Source organism: Triticum dicoccoides, chromosome 3A (assembly GCF_002162155.2).
Source record: "Triticum dicoccoides isolate Atlit2015 ecotype Zavitan chromosome 3A, WEW_v2.0, whole genome shotgun sequence".
Classification (NCBI taxonomy): domain Eukaryota; kingdom Viridiplantae; phylum Streptophyta; class Magnoliopsida; order Poales; family Poaceae; genus Triticum; species Triticum dicoccoides.
Window position 1 is genome coordinate 83,980,513 of NC_041384.1, and position 22,870 is coordinate 84,003,382.

At 44.9% G+C, this 22,870-nt stretch overlaps 1 pseudogene; it reads left to right on the forward strand.

The window, feature by feature from the left end:
* Window positions 1–18,988: 18,988 nt before the first annotated feature.
* On the forward strand, window positions 18,989–20,291 carry LOC119271993 (annotated as a pseudogene).
* The last annotated feature ends 2,579 nt before the right edge of the window (window positions 20,292–22,870 follow it).

Here is a 22,870-nt window from a genome sequence, read left to right on the forward strand (position 1 = left end):
AGCAGCCACATCGCCGCCCCGCGCCCCTCGTCGCCGGCCCCGGCTCCGGCCTCCTCCTCCCCTCGCGCCGGCAAGATCATCGACTCTGGCGCCGACCTCTCCGGCCAACACCGGTTCCCGCGTTTGAACAGTGCCGCCGGATCCAGATCTGAAAACTAGGGTTGACTCCATTTTTTCCCCTAAGTCTGCAGATTATATTGCCATGTTCATCGCATCGTAACTTTGCATCCGTAGATCCATTTTGGGCGTGTAGCATATCAAAATGTTCGCCTCGGAGAGCACATCATTTCATCTCATTGCATCATTTTCATTTGAGTTCATCTTGATGCCCGAAATGTTGTTGGAAGAGTGCTATTTGAGTTAATTGTCAGATCTGCTGCTCCAAATAGCTATTTGTCATTTTTGCCATGATTAATGCGTGCATGATATTCCCCTGAGCTCTACATGAGTTTTTTTATATGCTTTGCCATCTTTCCAGAGGTGCTATCTATGTATTTTTTTTGATATGTGTGGTGACTAGCACAAGCTTGCAAAGTGGTGCATTCGTTAATGCTGATTTCAGGGACTTAGCAATTCCACAGTCCTTGGACTGTTTTTATCACTATGCCATATGTTCATGTTGTTTCCTAGTGATACGTGCCTTTTTTGAGGATGATCAGTAAGGATGATTTGTTAATCTTGTAGTGCTCTATCCATCCATGTCTTTGTTTGCAATTATGGAGCACCCTAGCTTGCGCCAATCGAGCTCTACTTTTGCTATTTCGTGAATCTGGGCAGATTGTCTACTTGTTAGCAATTTTCCCGAGGATGTTGTAGTTGATCCGTGCATGATATGTTGTTGTTCTTGCCATGTCTAGCTTGTATAATGTGTATTCTTGATGGGTGTATACTTAGATTGTCATGACATGCTCTGTAGTGAGTGTATCGAGCTCGTAAACATGCCTACTTGATGTCTGATTTGCATGTTCCAGTTTTTCACTAAGTCTGTGATCTGATTATGTTTTTTCCATATTCACATGCTTGCAATTGTATTTTCTCATCCCTTTTGGCTCAAGATCACTAAGGGACTTTTGTTAAGATCTTTGAGTAGCTCCATGCCATGCCTTACTTTGCCATGTTCAGTTCCTGTAGCATATAGTTTTCTTGCTCCAAAGTGTGCTACCTGATCTGAAATTCCAGACAAGTGTTAATTTCACTAAGTCTGAAACCTGTTTACCAATTGCACTTTTGCCATGCTTGTTTGAACCTGTTAATGGATGAATTGGCCGTAGCTCAGTGTTCATCTTTTGTTAAGCATCATGAATGGATCCCTGCCATGTATTTTGTTGCCGTGTTTGAGTGTTGTAGTATGTTTGTCTTGTTGCATTTAGATGGCTACTTGTTGTTTATCGCTGACCATTGCTATATTTGAATTGCTTGCCATTTCCAAACCGTCCATCTGATTCCGGTGTTCTTTATATCGATTTCAACCGAAATCACCTCATCTTTCCAGTGGCACACTTGGATTTCCATGTTGAGGCCAGGTTCATGCGTTCCTTGTCAAATCTTGCATATGCATCACATATCGCATCTCGCATAGCATATCATGTTTGCATCATGTTGTTTGAGCTTTGCACGTGGTTGATTGTGTCCTTTTTGCTTGTTTGTCTTGTTTGGTAGAGCTGGGAGATGAGTTCGCCAATGAGGAGCCCGTTGAGTTTGCTTTCGAGGATCCAGTCAACTCTGACAACTTTGCAGGCAAGATGATCATACCCTCGAAATCACTTCTATCTTTGCTTTGATAGATGCTCGCTCTTTTGCTATGCCTATGCTACGATGCCTACCACTTGCTTATCATGCCTCCCAAATTGCCATGTCAAACCTCTAACCCACCATTCCTAGCAAACCGTTGATTGGCTATGTTACCGCTTTGCTCAGCCCTTCTTATAGCGTTGCTAGTTGCAGGTGAAGATTGGATACCGTTCCTTGTTGGAACATTATTTTACTTGTTGGGATATCATTATATGATCTTGTTGTCTTAATGCATCTATATACTTGGTTAAGGGTGGAAGGCTCGGCCTTTTGCCTAGTGTTTTGTTCCACTCTTGCCGCCCTAGTTTCCGTCATATCGGTGTTATGTTCCCGGATTTTGCATTCCTTACGTGGTTGGGTAATAATGGGAACCCCTTGACAGTTCGCCTTGAATAAAACTCTTCCAGCAATGCCCAACTTTGGTTTTACCATTTGCCACCTAGCCTCTTTTTCCCTTGGGTTTCCGGAGCCCGAGGGTCATCTTATTTAACCCCCCCCCCCCGGGCCAGTGCTCCTCTGAGTGTTGGTCCAACCTGTCAGCTGCCGGTGGCCACCAGGGGCAACTCTGGGCTGGCCTACCCGTACCTTGGACAATCTGAGTGTGCCCTAAGAATGAGATATGTGCAGCTCCTATCGGGATTTGTCAGCACATTCGGGTGGTGTTGCTGGATTTGTTTTAACTTGTCGAAGTGTCTTGTAGAACCGGGATACCGAGTCTGATCAGAATGTCTCGGGAGAAGGTATATCCTTCGTTGACCGTGAGAGCTTGTCATGGGCTAAGTTGGGACTCCCTTGCAGGGATTTGAACTTTTGAAAGCCGTGCCCGCGGTTATGGGCAGATGGGAATTTGTTAATGTCCGATTGTAGATAACTTGAACCTTAACTTAATTAAAATGAATCAACTGTGTGAGTTATCGTGATGGTCTCTTCTCGGCGGAGTCCGGGAAGTGAACACGGTGTTGGAGTAATGCTTGCCGTAGGTTGTTCTCTAGTTATTCGTTCGTGCTTTGCCTTCTCTTCTCGCTCTCTTTTGCGAACATGTTAGCCACCATATATGCTAGTAGCTTGCTGCAGCTCCACATATTACCTTGCCTTACCTATAAGCTTAAATAGTCTTGATCGCGAGGGTGCGAGATTGCTGAGTCCCTTTGGCTCACAGATTACTTCCAAACCAGATGCAAGGCCAGACGACTCCGTTCCAGATGATGCGCTTGAGCTCAAGTGGGAGTTCGACGAGGACTCACGCCATTACTATGTGTCTTTCCTTGATGATCAGTAGTGGTGCCCAGTTGGGGCGATCGGGACCGTGTTGCATGTTGGGTTGATCTTTTATTTTGGCACCGTAGTCGGGCCATGAGTGATTGGATGAGGTAATGCTATTTATGTACTTTGTTTGACGTGGCGAGTGTAAGCCAACTATGTACCTTCCCCTTTTATTATCTATTACATGGGATATTGTGAAGATTTCCTTACTTGCGACATTGCTTTCAATGCGGTTATGCCTCTAAGTCGTGCTTCGACACGTAGGAGATATAGCCGCATCGAGGGCGTTACATAGTTCTTGTTTTCAGTTGCAAACGTGAGCAACCGAACCGGTATCAAATAATCGGGCACTACAACACGAGTTGGTAAGGTACACATCAATAACATGTATATCATATATACCTTTGGTGCCATTGGCCCCCTTCTTGTCGGCCAGATACTTAGGGCAGATCCGCTTCCAGTGGCCAGTTCCCTTGCAATAGAAGCACTCAGTCTCTGGCTTGGGTCTAACCTTGGGTTTCTTCTGTTGGGGAACGTAGCAGAAATTCAAAATTTTCCTACGTGTCACCAAGATCTATCTATGGAGAAACCAGCTACGAGTAGAAGGAGAATGCATCTACATACCCTTGTAGATCGCTAAGTGGAAGCGTTCAAGTGAACGGGGTTGATGGAGTCGTACTCGTCGTGATTCAGATCACCGATGATCAAGTGCCGAACGCACGGCACCTCCGCGTTCAACACACGTACAGCCCGGTGACGTCTCCCACGCCTTGATCCAGCAAGGAGAGAGGGAGAGGTTGAGGAAGACTCCATCCAACAGCAGTACAACGGCGTGGTGGTGATGGAGGAGCGTGGCAATCCAGCAGGGCTTCGCCAAGCACCACGGGAGAGGAGGAGGAGGAGAGGCAGGGCTGCACCAAGAGGGAGAATTTCTCATGTGTATGGCAGCCCCAAACCTCATCTATATATAGGGGGTAGGGGGGGCTGCGCCCCCTTTAGGGTTTCCCACCCCCAAGGGGTGCAGCCAGCCCTAGATGGCAAAGGGGAGGCGGCCAAGAGGGAAGAGGAGAGGGAGGCGCACCAATATGGGCCTTAAGGCCCATCTGGACTAGGGTTTGCCCCCTCCCACTCTCCCTTGCGCCTTGGCCCCCTTGTGGGGGCGCACCAGCCCTCCTAGGGGCTGGTCCCCTCCCACACTTGGCCCACGCAACCTTCTGGGGCAGGTGGCCCCACTTGGTGGACCCCCGGGACCCTCCCGGTGGTCCCGGTACAATACCGATATCGCCCGAAACTTTTCCGGTGACCAAAACAGGACTTCCCATATATAAATCTTTACCTCCGGACCATTCCGGAACTCCTCGTGACATCCGGGATATCATCCGGGACTCCGAACAACATTCGGTAACCACATACAAACTTCCTTTATAACCCTAGCGTCATCGAACCTTAAGTGTGTAGACCCTACGGGTTCGGGAGACATGCAGACATGACCGAGACGTTCTCCGGTCAATAACCAACAGCGGGATCTGGATACCCATGTTGGCTCCCACATGTTCCACGATGATCTCATCGGATGAACCACGATTTCAAGGACTTAATCAATCCCGTATTCAATTCCCTTTGTCTATCGGTATGTTACTTGCCCGAGACTCGATCGTCGGTATCCAATACCTTGTTCAATCTCGTTACCGGCAAGTCACTTTACTCGTTCCGTAACACATCATCCCGTGATCAACCCCTTGGTCACATTGCGCATATGATGATGTCCTACCGAGTGGGCCCAGAGATACCTCTCCGTTTACACGGAGTGACAAATCCCAGTCTCGATCCGCATAAAACAATAAGTACTTTCGGAGATACCTGTAGTGCACCTTTATAGTCACCCAGTTACGTTGTGACGTTTGATACACCCAAAGCACTCCTACGGTATCCAGGAGTTACACGCTCTCATGGTCAAAGGAAGAGATACTTGACATTGGCAAAGCTCTAGCAAATGAACTACACGATCTTTCGTGCTAGGCTTAGGATTGGGTCTTGTCCATCACATCATTCTCCTAATGATGTGATCCTGTTATCAACGACATCCAATGTCCATAGCCAGGAAACCATGACTATCTGTTGATCACAACGAGCTAGTCAACTAGAGGCTCACTAGGGACATATTGTGGTCTATGTATTCACACGTGTATTACGATTTCCGGATAATACAGTTATAGCATGAATAAAAGACAATTATCATGAACAAGGAAATATAATAATAATACTTTTATTATTGCCTCTAGGGCATATTTCCAACAGTCTCCCACTTGCACTAGAGTCAATAATCCAGTTCACATCGCCATGTGATTAACACTCACAGGTCACATAGCCATGTGACTAATACCCAAGAGTTTACTAGAGTCAGTAGTCTAGTTCACATCACTATGTGATTAACACTCAATGAGTTTTATGTTTGATCATGTTGCTTGTGAGAGAGGTTTTAGTCAACGGGTCTGAACCTTTCAGATCCGTGTGTGCTTTACAAATCTCTATGTCATCTCCTAGATGCAGCTACCACGCTCTATTTGGAGCTATTCCCAATAACTGTTCTACTTTGAGCTATTCTAAATTATTTCTCCATTATATGTATCCGGTCTCTCTACTCAGAGCTATCCGGATAGGTGTTAAGCTTGCATGGACGTAACCTTTACGACGAACTCTTTTACCACCTCCATAATCGAGAAAATTCCTTAGTCCACAAGTTACTAAGGATAACTTTGACCGCTGTCCTGTGATCCATTCTTGGATCACTCTTGTACCCCTTGACTGACTCATGGCAAGGCACACTTCAGGTGCGGTACACAGCATAGCATACTGAAGAGCCTACGTCTTAAGCATAGGGGACGACCTTCGTCCTTTCTCTCTATTCTATCGTGGTCGATCTTTAAGTCTTAACTTCGTACCTTACAACTCAGGCAAGAACTCCTTCTTTGACTGGTCCATCTTGAACACCTTCAAGATCATGTCAAGGTATGTGCTCATTTGAAAGTATTATTAAGCATTTTGATCTATCCTTATAGATCTTGATGCTCAATGTTCAAGTAGCTTAATCCAGGCTTTCCATTGAAAAACACTTTCAAAATAACCCTATATGCTTTCCAGAAATTCTACGTCATTTCTGATCAACAATATGTCAACAAAATATACTCATCAGAAATTCTATAGTGCTCCCACTCACTTCTTTGGAAATACAAGTTTCTCATAAACTTTGTACAAACCCAAATTTTTTGATCATCATCAAAGCAAACATTCCAACTCCGAGATGCTCACTCCAGTCCTTAGAAGGATTGCTGGAGCTTTGCATACTTATTAGCATCTTTCGGGATTGACAAAACCTTCCGGTTGTATCACATACAACCTTTCCTCATTAAAATCGTCGAGGAAACAATGTTTTGACATCCTATCTGCAAGATTTCATAAATAATGCAGTAATCGCTAATATAATTCCAACAGACTCTTAGCATTGCTACGAGTGAGAAAATCTCATCGTAGTCAACTCCTTGAACTTGTCGGAAAACATCTTAACGACAAGTCGAGCTTTCTTAATGGTGACATTTACCATCATTGTCCGTCTTCCTTTTGAAATCCATCTGTACTCATCAGCCTTACGACCATCGAGCCGTTCTGCCAAAGTCTACACTTTGTTTTCATACATGGATCCTCTCTCGGATTTTTATGGCCTCAAGCCATTTATCGGAATCCGGGCCCACCATCGCTTCTCCATAGCTCGTAGGTTCATTGTTGTCTAGCAACATGACCTTCAAGACAGGATTACGTACCACTCTGAAGTAGTACGCATCCTTGTCATCCTACGAGGTTTGGGAGTGACTTGATCCGAAGTTTCATGATGAATATCATAAGCTTCCACTTCAATTGGTGTAGGTGCCACAGGAACAACTCCCTGTGCCCTGTCACACACTAGTTGAAGAGACGGTTCAATAACCTCATCAAGTCTCCACCATCCTCCCACTCAATTCTTTCGAGAGAAACTTTTCCTCGAGAAAGGACCCGATTCTAGAAACAATCCATATTGCTTTCGGATCTGATTAGGAGGTATACCCAACTGTTTTGGGTTTCCTATGAAGATGCATTTTATCCGCTTTGGGTTCGAGCTTATCAACCTAAAACTTTTTCATATAAGCGTCGCAGCCCCAAACTTTTAATAAACGACAACTTAGGTTTCTCTAAACCATAATTCATACGGTGTCATCTCATTGGAATTACGTGGTGCCCTATTTAAAGTGAATGTGGTTGTCTCTAATGCCTAACCCATGAACGATAGTGGTAATTCGATAAGAGACATCATGGTACGCACCATATCCAATAGGGTGCAACTATGATGTTCGGACACACCATCACACTATGGTGTTCCAAGCGGTATTAATTGCGAAACAATTTCCACAATGTCTTAATTATGTGCCAAAACTCGTAACTCAGATACTCATCTCTATGATCATATCATAGACATTTTATCCTCTTGTCACAATGATCTTCTACTTCACTCTGAAATTACTTGAACCATTCAATAATTCAGACTTGTGTTTCATCAAGTAAATATTCTCAACATCTACTCGAATCATCTGTGAAGTAAGAACATAACGATATTCACTGCATGCCTCATCACTCATTGGACTGCACACATCAAAATGTGTTGCTTCCAACAAGTTGCTATCTTGTTCCATTTTACTGAAACCGAGGCTTTTCAGTCATCTTGCCCATGTGGTATGATTTGCATATCTCAAGTGATTCAAAATCAAGTGAGTCCAAACGATCCATCTGCATGGAGTTTCTTCATGCGTATACACCAATAGACATGGTTCGCATGTCTCAAACTTTTCAAAAACGAGTGAGTCCAAAGATCCATCAACATGGAGCTTCTTCATGCGTTTTATACCATTATGACTTACATGGCAGTGCCACAAGTAAGTGGTACTATTATTACTATCTTATATCTTTTGGCATGAAAATGTGTATCACTACGATCGAGATTCAATAAACCATTTATTTAGGTGCAAGACCATCGAAGGTATTATTCAAATAAATAGAGTAACCATTATTCTCCTTAAATGAATAACCGTATTGCGATAGACATAATCCAATCATGTCTAAGCTCAACGCAAACACCAATCTCGGTGGTAGAGGGAGCGTGCGATGCTTGATCACATCAACCTTGGAAACACTTCCAGCACATATCGTCAGCTCACCTTTAGCTAGTCTCCGTTTATTCCGTAGCTTTTATTTCGAGTTACTAACACTTAGCAACCAAACCGGTATCTAATACCCTGGTGCTACTAGGAGTACTAGTAAAGTACACATTAACATAATGTATATCCAATATACTTCTATCGACTTTGCCAGCCTTCTCATCTACCAAGTATCTAGGGTAATGCTGCTCCAGTGGTTGTTCCCCTTATTACAGAAGCACTTAGTCTCGGGTTTGGGTTCAACCTTGGGTTTCTTCACTTGAGCAACAGCTGATTTGCCGTTTCATGAAGTATCCCTTCTTGCCCTTGCCCTTCTTGAAACTAGTGGTTTCACCAACCATCAACAATTGATGCTCCTTCTTGATTTCTACTTTCGCGGTGTCAAACATCGTGAATACCTCAAGGATCATCTTATTTATCCCTGATATGTTATAGTTCATCACGAAGCTCTAGCAGCTCGGTGGCAATGACTTTGGAGAAACATCACTATCTCATTTGGAAGATCAACTCCCACTCAATTCAAGTGATTGTTGCACTCAGACAATCTGAGCACAAGCTCAACGATTGAGCCTTTCTCCCTTAGTTTGTAGGCTAAGAAAATCGTCGGAGGTCTTATACCTCTTGACGTGGGCACGAGCCTGAAATCCCAATTTCAGCCCTCGAAACATCTCATATGTTCCGCGACGTTTCGAAAACATCTTTGGTGCCTCAACTCTAAACCGTTTAACTGAACTATCACGTAGTTATAAAAATGTGTATGTTCGATGTTTGAAACATCCACAAACGACGTTTGGGGTTCAGCACACTGAGCAGTGCATTAAGGACATAAGCTTTCTACTGTTCGCATAATTGCTACTACCAACTTTCAACTATATTTTCTCTAGGAACATATCTAAAACAGTAGAACTAAAGCGCAAGCTACGACATAATTTGCAAAAGGTCTTTTGACTATGTTCAGGATAATTAAGTTCATCTTATGAACTCCCACTTAGATAGACATCCCTCTGGTCATCTAAGTGATCACATGATCCGAGTCAACTAGGCCGTGTCCGATCATCACGTGAGACGGACTAGTCATCATCGGTGAACATCTTCATGTTGATCGTATCTACTATACGACTCATGCTTGACCTTTCGGTCTCCGTGTTCCGAGGCCATGTCTGCACATGCTAGGCTCGTCAAGTTAACCCTAAGTGTTTTCGCTGTGTAAAACTGTCTTACACCCGTTGTATGTGAACGTAAGAATCCATCACACCCGATCATCACGTGGTGCTTAGAAGCGACGAACTGTAGCAACGGTGCATAGTTAGGGGAGAACACTTCTTGAAATTTTGTAAGGGATCATCTTATTTACTACCGTCGTCCTAAGTAAACAAGATGCATAAACATAATAAACATCACATGCAATTATATAGTAGTGACATGATATGGCCAATATCATATAGCTCCATTGATCTCCATCTTCTGGGCTCCATGATCATCATCATCACCGGCATGACACCATGATCTCCATCATCATGATCTCCATCATCGTGTCTTCATGAAGTTGTCACGCCAACGAATACTTCTACTTCTATGACTAACGCGTTTAGCAATAAAGTAAAGTAGTTTACATGGCGTTCTTCAATGACACGCAGGTCATACAATAAATAAAGACAACTCCTATGGCTCCTGCCGGTTGTCATACTCATCGACATGCAAGTCGTGAATCCTATTACAAGAACATGATCAATCTCATACATCACATATCATTCGTCACATCCTTTTGGCCATATCACATCACAAAGCATACCCTGCAAAAACAAGTTAGACGTCCTCTAATTGTTGTTGCATGTTTTACGTGGCTGCTATGGGTTTCTAGCAAGAACGTTTCTTACCTACGCAAAACCACAACGTGATATGCCAATTTCTATTTACCCTTCATAAGGACCCTTTTCATCGAATCCGTTCCGACTAAAGTGGGAGAGACTGGCACCCGCTAGCCACCTTATGCACCAAGTGCATGTCAATCGGTGGAACCTGTCTCACGTAAGAGTACGTGTAAGGTCGGTCCGGGCCGCTTCATCCCACAATACCGTCGAAACAAGATTGGACTAGTAACGGTAAGCATATTGAACAACATCAACGCCCACAACTACTTTGTGTTCTACTCGTGCAAAGAATCTACGCAATAGACCTAGCTCATGATGCCACTGTTGGGGAACGTAGCAGAAATTCAAAATTTTCCTACGTGTCACCAAGATCTATCTATGGAGAAACCAGCTACGAGTAGAAGGAGAGTGCATCTACATACCCTTGTAGATCGCTAAGCGGAAGCGTTCAAGTGAACGGGGTTGATGGAGTCGTACTCGTCGTGATTCAGATCACCGATGATCAAGTGCCGAACGCACGGCACCTCCGTGTTCAACACACGTACAGCCCAGTGACGTCTCCCACGCCTTGATCCAGCAAGGAGAGAGGGAGAGGTTGAGGAAGACTCCATCCAACAGCAGTACAACAGCGTGGTGGTGATGGAGGAGCGTGGCAATCCAGCAGGGCTTCGCCAAGCACCACGGGAGAGGAGGAGGAGGAGAGGCAGGGCTGCACCAAGAGGGAGAATTTCTCATGTGTATGGCAGCCCCAAACCTCATCTATATATAGGGGGAAGGGGGGCTGCGCCCCCTTTAGGGTTTCCCACCCCCAAGGGGTGCGGCCAGCCCTAGATGGCAAAGGGGAGGCGGCCAAGAGGGGAGAGGAGAGGGAGGCGCACCAATATGGGCCTTAAGGCCCATCTGGACTAGGGTTTGCCCCCTCCCACTCTCCCTTGCGCCTTGGCCCCCTTGTGGGGGGCGCACCAGCCCTCCTAGGGGCTGGTCTCCTCCCACACTTGGCCCACGCAACCTTCTGGGGCAGGTGGCCCCACTTGGTGGACCCCCGGGACCCTCCCGGTGGTCCCGGTACAATACCGATATCGCCCGAAACTTTTCCGGTGACCAAAACAGGACTTCCCATATATAAATCTTTACCTCCGGACCATTCCGGAACTCCTCGTGACGTCCGGGATCTCATCCGGGACTCCGAACAACATTCGGTAACCACATACAAACTTCCTTTATAACCCTAGCGTCATCGAACCTTAAGTGTGTAGACCCTACGGGTTCGGGAGACATGCAGACATGACCGAGACGTTCTCCGGTCAATAACCAACAGCGGGATCTGGATACCCATGTTGGCTCCCACATGTTCCACGATGATCTCATCGTATGAACCACGATGTCAAGGACTTAATCAATCCCGTATTCAATTCCCTTTGTCTATCGGTATGTTACTTGCCCGAGACTCGATCGTCGGTATCCAATACCTTGTTCAATATCGTTACCGGCAAGTCACTTTACTCGTTCCGTAACACATCATCCCGTGATCAACCCCTTGGTCACATTGCGCATATGATGATGTCCTACCGAGTGGGCCCAGAGATACCTCTCCGTTTACACGGAGTGACAAATCCTAGTCTCGATCCGCATAAAACAATAAATACTTTCGGAGATACCTGTAGTGGACCTTTATAGTCACCCAGTTACGTTGTGACGTTTGATACACCCAAAGCACTCCTACGGTATCCAGGAGTTACACGCTCTCATGGTCAAAGGAAGAGATACTTGACATTGGCAAAGCTCTAGCAAACGAACTACACGATCTTTTGTGCTAGGCTTAGGATTGGGTCTTGTCCATCACATCATTCTCCTAATGATGTGATCCCGTTATCAACGACATCCAATGTCCATAGCCAGGAAACCATGACTATTTGTTGATCACAACGAGCTAGTCAACTAGAGGCTCACTAGGGACATATTGTGGTCTATGTATTCACACGTGTATTACGATTTCCGGATAATACAGTTATAGCATGAATAAAAGACAATTATCATGAACAAGGAAATATAATAATAATACTTTTATTATTGCCTCTAGGGCATATTTCCAACATCTTCATGGGAGGAGGAGCAACTGCTTTGCTACTCTTCTTGAAGTTTCCCTTCTTTCCCTTGTGTTTCTTGAAACTAGTGGTTTTATTCACCATCAACACTTGATGCTCCTTCTGGATTTCTGACTTAGGGACTTTCAGCATCGCAAACAGCTCAGAGACTGACTTGTTCATACCTTGCATGTTATAGTTCAACACAAAGCTCTTGTAGCTAGGCGGTAGCGATTGAAGAACTCTGGCAGTGATAGCCTCTAGCAGGAGCTCAACTCCCAACTCAGCTAGACGGTTGTAGTACCCAGACATTCTGAGTATGTGCTCACTGACAGACCCATTCTCCTCCATCTTGCAGGCATAGAACTTATCGGAGGTCTCATACCTCTCGATCCGGGCATTCTTCTCAAAGATAAAACTTCAAAACCTGGAACATCTCATATGCTCCATGACATTCAAAATGCCTTTGAAGTCCTCGCTCTAAGCCATATAGCATGGCGCACTGAACTATTGAGTAGTCATCAGCACGCGGCTGCGAGTCGTTCACAACGTCCAAAGTTGCTGGAGGGGGTGGCTCACCAAGCGGTGCATCAAGGACATAAGCATTTTGGGTAGCCGTGAGGATAATCCTCGGATTACGGGTCCAGTCGACAAGGTTACTTCCATCAACTTTCAGCTTAGCTTTCTCTAATAATGCATTGAAATTCAGGGGAGCTACTACGCGAGCCATTGATCTACAACATAAGTATGCAAAGATAATTAGACTATTGTTCATGATAAATGAGTTCAATTAATCATATTACCTAAGAACTCACACTCAAATCGACATCCCTTCGGTCGTCCGAGTGTAACATGATCCAAATTCACCAACCAAGTCCGATCATCACGTGAGATGAGGTGGTTTCAATGGTGAACATCTCCATGTTGATCATATCTACTATATGACTCATGTTTGACCTTTCGGTCTCTTGTGTTCCGAGGCCATGTCTGTACATGCTAGGCTCGTCAAGTTTAACCCAAGTGTTCCGCATGTGCAAAACTGGCTTGCACCTGTTGTATGTGTACGTAGAGTCTATCACACCCGATCATCACGTGGTGCTTTGAAACGATGAACTTTTGCAACGGTGCGCACTTGGGGAGAACACAATTTTATCTTGAAATTTTAGTGAGGGATCATCTTATAACGCTACCGTCGTCCTAAGCAAAATAAGATACATAAAAGGATTAACATGTGATCACATGCAAATCATAAGTGACATGATATGTCCATCAACTTGTGCTTTTGATCTCCATCTCCAAAGCACCGGCATGATCTCCATCATCACCGGCATAACACCATGATATCCATCATCGTGTCGCCTTCGGGGTTTTCATGCCAACCATGCTTCTACTACTATTCCTACCGCTTAGCGATAAAGTAAAGCATCACATAGCGCTTAATTATTGACACGCAAATCATACAATAATTAAAGACAACCCTATGGCTCCTGCTGGTTGCCGTATTCATCGACATGCAAGTCGTGATAAACTATTACAAGACATGATCATCGCATACATCAAATATATCTCATCATGTCTTTGGCCATATCATATCACAACATACCCTGCAAAAACAAGTTAGACGTCCTCTGATTGTTGTTGATGTTTTACGTGGCTGCTATGGGTATCTAGCAAGAACGATTCTTACCTACGCAAAGCCATAATGGTGATATGCAATTTGCTACTTAACCTTCTACAAGGACCGCCTTTGTCGAATCCGGTTCAAGGTGGGAGAGACAGACACCCGCCAAGCCATCTTTATGCAACAAAGTCACATGTCTGTCGATGGAACCGGTCTCATGTACGTGGACATGTAAAGTTGGTCCGGGATGCTTCATCCCACAATATCGATGAATCAAGAAAAGACTAAGGAAGGAAGAAATCTGAATATCAGCGCCCACAAACCCCCTTGTGTTCTACTTGTGATGTCATCTACGCATAGACCTAGCTCTGGTACCAATGTTGGGGAACGTTGCATGGGAAACAAAAAATTTCCTACTCTCACCAAGATCAATCTAGGAGATAACCATCTATGCCAAGTGTTATGATCACCTGGTAGCGGCCATGTCTAGAGGTGTCCCGACCATGATCATCACCTATACCATGATCATCACCCGGTAGGAAACATGATCATCACCCGGTACCCCTGAAACAATTCCGGACTGCAATACCCTTCGTCCAATATATCAATCTTCACCTCCTGACCATTCCGGAGTTCCTCGTCACGTCTGGGATCTCATTCGAGACTCCAAACAACCTTTGGTAACCACCATAATGACTGAACTATACTTATATCATCACCAAATGTTAAGTGTGTAGTCCCCGCGGGTTCAAGAACTATGTAGACATGGCCGGGACACCTCTACGGCCAATAACCAATAGCAGGACCTGGATGCCCATATTGGTTCCTACATATTCTACGAAGATCTTATCAGTCGGACCTCAATGTCAAGGATTCTGTTAATCCCGTATGCAGCTCCCTTTGTCCATCGGTATGTTATTTGCGCGAGATTCAATCGTCGGTATCTCCATACCTAGTTCAATCTCGTTACTAGCAAGTTTCTTTACTCGTTCCGTAATACAAGATCCCATGACTAACCCATTGGTCACATTGCTTGCAAGCTCATTGTGATGTTGTATTACCGAGTGGGCCTTGAGATACCTCTCTGTCATACGGAGTGACAAATCCCAGTCTTGATCCATGCCAACTCAACAGACACCCTCGGAGTTACCTGTAGAGCACCTTTATAGTCACCCAGTTACGTTGCGATGTTTGGTACACACAAGGTACTCCTCCGGCGTCAGTGAGTTGCATGATCTCATTGTCATAGGAACATATACTTGACATGCAGAAAACGGTAGCAATAAACTTGGCTAGGAAACCATAGCCATCTTTGATCAATGAGCTAGTACGGTGGAGGCTTGCTAGGGACATGTTGTTGTCTATGTATCCACACATGTATTTGAGTTTCCGGTCAATACAATTATAGCATGGATAATAAACGATTATCATGAACAAGGAAATATAATAATACCCAATTTATTATTGCCTCTAGGGCATATTTCCAATAGTCGGCGGTGGTGCTGGGCGGCGTCGGGAATGGCGGGGTAGGGGCGGTGGGTGGGGTGGGTGAGGCGGGGGAGAGGGGGGGTTATGGCCGTTAGATAGGAATCATCTTTGCCGAGCAAAAAAGCAGACGACAAAGAGCAAGCGGACGTCATCCACCCCGTTCATCTGACCTAGCCAGCTCCACGGTCCAGTGGGGCCCAGCTGGCCTCTTTGCCGTCTGCCTTTTGGACATTTGTCGTCTGTTGGCAGATGGCAAAGAATGCACTAATGGCAAACAATATCTTTGCCATGAGTCTGTTCTTTGCTATCTGCTTTTTGGAAGCGGACGGCAAACACCTTCTGTGCCGTCAACTAGCAGACGACAAAGAAGTGGCCGACGGCAAATTAGCTGATTCCTGTAGTGATAGGTCTCTATGTGTTATCAAGTGGTAGATGAAGGAATGAACTCGAGAGAGATAATGGATGAAGAAGTATTGCTATACAAACTTATATTTGAGATAGTATGGAACATGATCAAAAGTATTTGGATAACAACATTCATGTTGTTTTACAGATTGCATATGACATGAGAGTTCATTTGCATAAAGAACCATTTGAATAGGAGCAGTACAACTCAGGTTATGGTGAAATGAAGTTTGAATTGAATTTGAACTCAACATGTCAAAATTATATGAATTTTGGGTTAACACGATATGAACAACAAGTATAGAACATAAGTGTTCAAGTGCAAGAGGAATCAATTGAAAAGGTGTCATGGTTTACAAGTAATGATCAAAATGAAGATTTGAATCCAAAGTTGTGAGAGAGTGTGGAAGAAGCAAAAAAACTACCGAAGAAAATAAATACTAAGGGATTGATGGAACTAAATATTTTGAATTTCCCTATTGTGATTTTGTCTCACCAAGGCACTATTGCCATGCCCAATTATGACACAGTGATGCTGGGAAGTACCAAATTTAAATCACCTCCACAAGTGAATCAAGATCATATCACCCCACACAAGATTTAGAGAAGTGGAGAATGTTGAGAAACTAAACAGTCAATGGAAAAAGGGAAGGAAAATTTCCAAATGGATCTAACGACGCGACTACATCGACCGGTGGAAGCTGCGATCGGTCGCCCAATTGCAATGATTTTCCCTTGTGTTGTGATGTTTCGCTGTAAGTAATCGTGTGTGTGTGCGCGCGTGCGTAATGCATGCCTATATTAGGTTAGATTTTTTGCAAGAGATATATTAGGGAGGATATTAATTGCCTTCATATTTGGTAGAATATTAATTGTCCGTTGATATTTTGATAAAAATGTTAAATGTGTTGATATTTAGTACTATAACATTAATTGTGGGATATATCACTTATCTATCTATATCTATATCTATATCTATATCTATATCTATACCTACTATTAAAGCAAGGTGATATTCTTGGTTTCGTCCCGCCATCAGATTTTTTTTTCCAATTGGTTTTGGTCACGTACGGCGTACGTTCGTTCTATTTTGGTCACGCACGAGGTGGTACTAATCGCTGCTTGATCTCAATTTTACTTGCGTTGCTGGGTGCCTGGGCCTCAGCCGGCTTCGTATAGATACGACCTGGGCCAAAAGTATTAACGTGGGCCTTCAGAGTGCATTAAAAAATGTTGGCCGCGTGAAGTGGGATCGAACTCAGGACCTCTTCTTCAAAGTTTAAGGCTCGCACCAACTGAACTAAATCACATATCTGCTAGAAAATAGGGTTCGCCTTGAATAGTACCGCATCGCTTTTCGGCAACAAATCACATCTTCTTAAATATACGTGGGTTCAGAAAATCAACAAGCTGGCACATCTAATGCGAGGAAAGGGAGAAACGAGGTCGGATGGGGGAGCAAGGAGGCCTCTATGCAGCAAGAAATCAAGATGGCCTTAGATTAGAAGTAAGGAGGCGAGAACACGGATCTGACGAGGCGGCCGATGGACGTGAGGATCGGAGCCAGCCACGTATGCGCTGTCAACATAACATGACAGAACCAACTAGGACGTGACTGTGCGCCTGTTGCATATGAGTGTCACCATGGGAAGTTGGCGTGGGTTGCTGATTTACCTTACCTAGCTGTACAAGTCACTTACAAAATTGCTGGAAACATGGTAAACCTGCATACTCATCATGAGAAAATTAACTATACATTTGAATGGGGTCACATTCAAACTTGCATGCTCTACATGAAAAAGACCCACACATTTGAGTGTCTTTTCCTTTTTGCTACAAACATAGCCATATTCGGGTATAATGACCAAGGAAGATCTAAGAAACTAGACTCCTTTTTAGAAAAGAATAACTCACATTGAGATAATAAAATTTGAATATGGGATCACGTAAAAAATAATTAGTCTACTTATATCTCATCATTTACAGAATTGAAGCAGTAGGATAGGATTTCAACGTGTAGATTTTTTAACTCATGCAAATAAATGAGGATTTTAGTATTAAAGACCTTTATCAAATCGCCAAGCACAAAAAGTACAACTATAAGCTTGAAAATCCACAAGCAGTAGAATTTTAGAATTGATTTTGCGGGAGGGTAGACACTGAAGTGTATATAATCTATAAGATATCACTGATATATTAAATTTTCCATGAACTGCTAATGTATTTTGCACATATAATTCTCATTAAGTTTTAATACTCCCTCCGTTCCTAAATATTTGTTTTTCTAGGCATTTCAACAAGTGACTACATACGGAGCAAAGTGAGTGAATCTACACTCTAAAATATGTCTACATACATCCGTATGTAGTAGTCATTTGAAATGTCTAGAAAGACAAATATTTAGGAACGGAGGGAGTATATGACAAAAGAATCTCGTTGCAACGCAGGGCATATGTGATATCTCCCCGAGGCGTGATAAAAAAGATCAAAGATCAAGAAACCACACAGACATTAGTCAGAATATGTAAGCCATTTGTCCGGGGATTACGATTGGTCTAATTAATCACACATCTTATACTGTACAAAAATAAGAGTGTACGAGTTATTTTTTTTTCCCGTTGCAACGCACGGGCAATTTTCCTAGTAACATTATAAAATCTCTACTATTAAAGGGGGATCGAACGTCATGATGGTTCGACCTCCAGCACCCCCACCCCATCGACACGCGGTAAAAAAATCGCTCGATCCCGCACGCACGAGAAACCCGGAAAATCAGCCCACGCTCCCACCCCATCGTCGCTAAAAAAGAATAAACTTCCGCCCACAAACACGTCCCGCCCCCACCTCTCCCCAACCCCTCGCTCACGATCTCGTCTCTCTCCTGCCAAAAATCGTCGCGGACACAGAGAGGAAGGAGCCCAGCGGAGGCGCCGAGGAGGAGGGGGTCGCCTCGCTCGCTTCTGCTGATGACGATCATGCCCACCGCCAACCCTCACCGTCGTCGCTGCCGTGGCGGATGCGGCGAGCCCCAAGCCGTGGGAACACCGGACGCGGCCACCCCGCCGTCGACACTGCCGCAGGGACAGGAAGGGCAGGGCTGCGGGCGCCAATGCCGGCGCTGGCGGGGCCTGCGAGGAGAGCGCCCGCCCTGAACCCGACCCCCACCCCCAGGAGAGCTCCAGTTCCACCTCCCTGTAATCTGCTCCTAAGTCCTAACGACATGGCTTATTGCAGGTGGAGGTGGAGTACGCGCCGGAGAAGCCCGACCTCAGTGCCGACGACCCCCTCCTGCCATCACGGGCGACCCTGTACAACCCCAAGACCAACTACACCTTGCCGAGGCCGCGGTTCCTCCATTACAAGCCTGACCCCCTCGGCGCTGGCGTCAGGCGCCTCGAGGACGGCTTCGCCTCCGCCTCCGAGAGGAGCGACGAAACCGACGCCAGTGCCACCACGGAGGACGACCTCACGTACGAAGGAGGAACAAGAGCAACCACAGCAAAATCACCTGCCAGTGGAGCAGTCAGCTCTCATCGCTCCATCTGAGGCTGCTGAGGCTTCCGTCCTGGCGCCAGAGCCCGCGTCTGTTCGCTGTGGCCCCCTCTGCTGTCATCGGAGGTTGCTGCGGTGAAGCCAGAGCCGGCTTGCGTCTCTACACCGGAGCCTAGGGCGACTCCTCCGCGAGCTCGTGCACTGACACCGGAGCCGGAGCTTGGGGTGCGAGCTCCAGTGAAGAAGGGATCCGCGTTGAGGTTCCTACTTCCCCTTGTTTTCGTTCTGTTCATGTCTCCTGCTTGCGTGTGCGTGCTGCTGCAGAGCCGGAAGGTGATGTTGTGGTGGAAGAAGAACCAGTTGATGATGTCGGAGTGGGAGAAAATCTGATGCATCAGGCTACTACGACATGGTAGTAGATAGCTTGATGTTGTAATGTCAGAAGAAGCTCCTGGTAGTGCCAGTGCCTTGGAGGAGCACTTGAATATCCAGGATGCAGTTTCTGGCTCGATTGCAGAATCAGAGGGTGTTGCTGCAGTGGTAGAAGAATCTGGTGCATCAGACTACTCCAAGGCAGTAGATGAGCTTGATGTTAGAGCATCAGAAGCAGCTCCAGGTATCAGCAATGGCGAAGAGATCAGTGAGGATTTGGACACCCCATCTCAACCTGCTGAGCAGCGTGAACAGGATGTTGAGAGTAGTGAGCCCGAGAACAATCACGGCAGTGGCAAGGAGGGCCAGGAGCCGCATCTTGGTCTTGAATCGGATTCGAGCGTGTCGATCGCCAGGCTACCTTGACAGAATCTCAAAGCCTGCAGCAGCAGGTGATGCCATTGTCGTGGTTATTCTTTCAGCCGGCATTGCTGCTCTCTCCATGAGGAATTGGCAAGCTCAGGTTTGATGCATGGTTGCAGATGGCTATCAAACTGTAAAATTATCAACCTTCAGCAAATGTAGATGTATTTTGTACGTTCAGGTTTGATGCATGATTTCAGCTGCATGTAGGTTTCGGTTTGTGTCCAAGACAAGTATATGTATACCAATATTGATTACTTTTTTTTAAATGGTTCCTGCTAAGGGCATGACAAGTGCGTGTGTATAAATTAGTATCATGTTGCCTGCACATTGAATTGTGTCATATTTTGATTCCTGTCAAAATGGCCATTGCTATTTGCTTTCTACACATCTTGTATGTTGCTTATGCTGATAATAATTTTATTTTTCTCAGGATTTGATTATTCTCTTCAAGGGTACATTAAGAGCATTTAAACTTCTCTGATAATCAAAGTGGCACATAGACTAATTTATTTTGGTACTGTACTGCCTTTTATGCATTCATTAGAGCTATTCCACAATTTTGTCCCCAATTATACCTTTTTACACTTTTATATGTGTAGCTTCTTTTAATTTTTTAAGACATTAATTTTTTTTGAAATCTTCATGTGTGCAGAACTACTTCTGCGGTGAGCCGGCATTTGGTGAGCTTGACGAGTACTTCCTGAAGGTTGATGTCCGCTTCCGTTGGGTCACTGATCAAGGCCACATCTATGTGGAAAGCTGTTTTTTTTTTTGTTAGATTGGCCATGAGACACTTGGATAGGAGAAACGAAACGGGAAGAGCATGAGAGATAGTGTTGAGAACCTAAATAGTGCACACACACATTTACATATTTCATGTGATGGTAGTATTATGTCGTAGTTTTCGTGTTGGTTGTGCTACTTAATGTTCCTATCAGTCATAACTTATCACATCGCTCTCAGTTTTCAAGCATGCTTGGAGCTTTGACATGCAACTATACAAAATCAGAAAGAATATCTAAGGCTCAAGGTAATCTTGAAACTTTAAGTTGATCAATTCATATGATTTTTGGCCTGTAAGAGATCAAACTAACTATTGCAGACATCATGGCTCTAAATTGTTAGTTTGTATTTGACCATGATGAAGGCAAGGTGCACGTAGAGCTTCTTTCTATTCTCAAGGAGGTCAGGAGTTCCTTTTAAGGAGGTAGAGGGCAACCTTGAACTCAAGCTGCTGCCCCTGCACAGAGAAGTGCTTTAACACAAGATGCTCCTCCCAGTCATTTGGCGGATACATAAATAACTTTTAATGAGAGTGACCTAAAGGTCAGTTGTTTTGAATTAAATATACCTCGTTTGCAAGTCTTTTTCTTTGGGTTTGGGAATGGTATATGCTGTAAAATGGGAGTCTATTTTTTCAGAATTTTTTTGTTCTTTTGTTTTTATACTCATCGGAGTTCATGTTTCTTTTCAGTTAGTTGTGAGGTACTTCTTAAGTTTCCATTCAACTAATTGACCACCAAAAAATAGATCAAAATAATATTTTGTCGATAGTATCATCAATGAAAATACAAGATTTTGAAGAGGGGCTTGCTCACGGCAGTGTGAAAAAAGGTGAAGGGAAAGAAAGGGTAATCAAGGTGAAAGAAACGATGTAAGGGAGGATAGGTTAAAGAGATACAATGATTGCCTAGGAAGAAAGAAGTGGGAGAGATATTGATTTGTTGGAATTGAAATCACGTCTTGTCATTTTGACGCACACTTTACTTAGAACAACTATTTGATTATTTATTTTTTGTTGATCCGTGGCAACGCACGGGCATTCAGCTAGTATGATTAGTGCTAAACATAGGAGGAACATTGGCCGTTGGTTAGGCTTCATGGACGGTGCAGATGGCTCGGATCTCCGCCCTTGGTGCTTTCATATCACAGGAAAGTAATAATATATATATTTTATAGAAGTTGTAGATAATGTGGAATGTTGAAAATCTGGACCTGGTGTAGGCGAGTGTGTCCATCCATAGCTTTGCTAGGCTGTGCTTGATCATGTTGTGTTAACTAGTTTAAATTTCGCTTTCTCCAATGGAAATCGATCAAAAAGGCTCGTTGTCAAACACAAATCTCCTTCCTGGCTAAAATCTTCATCAATCGAAAGAATTTACAGCGATTCCAGGTGAAAATCTACCTAAAGATTTGTTTCCCTACCAATCAAAACCTTCCATTTACGTGGATTTATAATCAAAACTTTCCATTTACTCCCGGATACGATCTCCGTCATTTATACTAGCGAAACGGCAGCACGCGAGAATTAATACTCGCTTCGGAATTCGAAACGAATTTCTCTCTGGCTTATCCTCTCCCCGGCCATTACTGCGCCAGATTACGTGCCATCATTAACCGCCGATTCGATTTTCTCCCGGAAATCTACATAAAGATTCGTTCCGTTTCTTTCTTCCTCACCAATCCACGAGGCGGGGCGAGAGAGAGAGCGAGCGAGAGAGGCGGTTGGCGCACGCCCTGTGGGTCGCTCCGCTTCGCTTCCAGTTCGTGCGCTTGGGGTGAGGGGGAGATGGCGAGCCGAGGGGGCCGCGGCGGCGGCCGGGCGAACCCCGACGCTGCCCAGGCCGGGTATGGCGGCCGCGGCGGCGCTGGTCGTGGGCGTGTTGATGGTGGTGGCCGTGGCCGCGGGTACTACCAAGGGGATGGGGGCGGTGATGGTGGTGGCCGTGGCCGTGGTTACTACCAAGGAGACGGTGGCGGGGGTCGTGGGTACTACCAGGGTGGCGGTGATGGCGGCGGGAGAGGGCGTGGGTA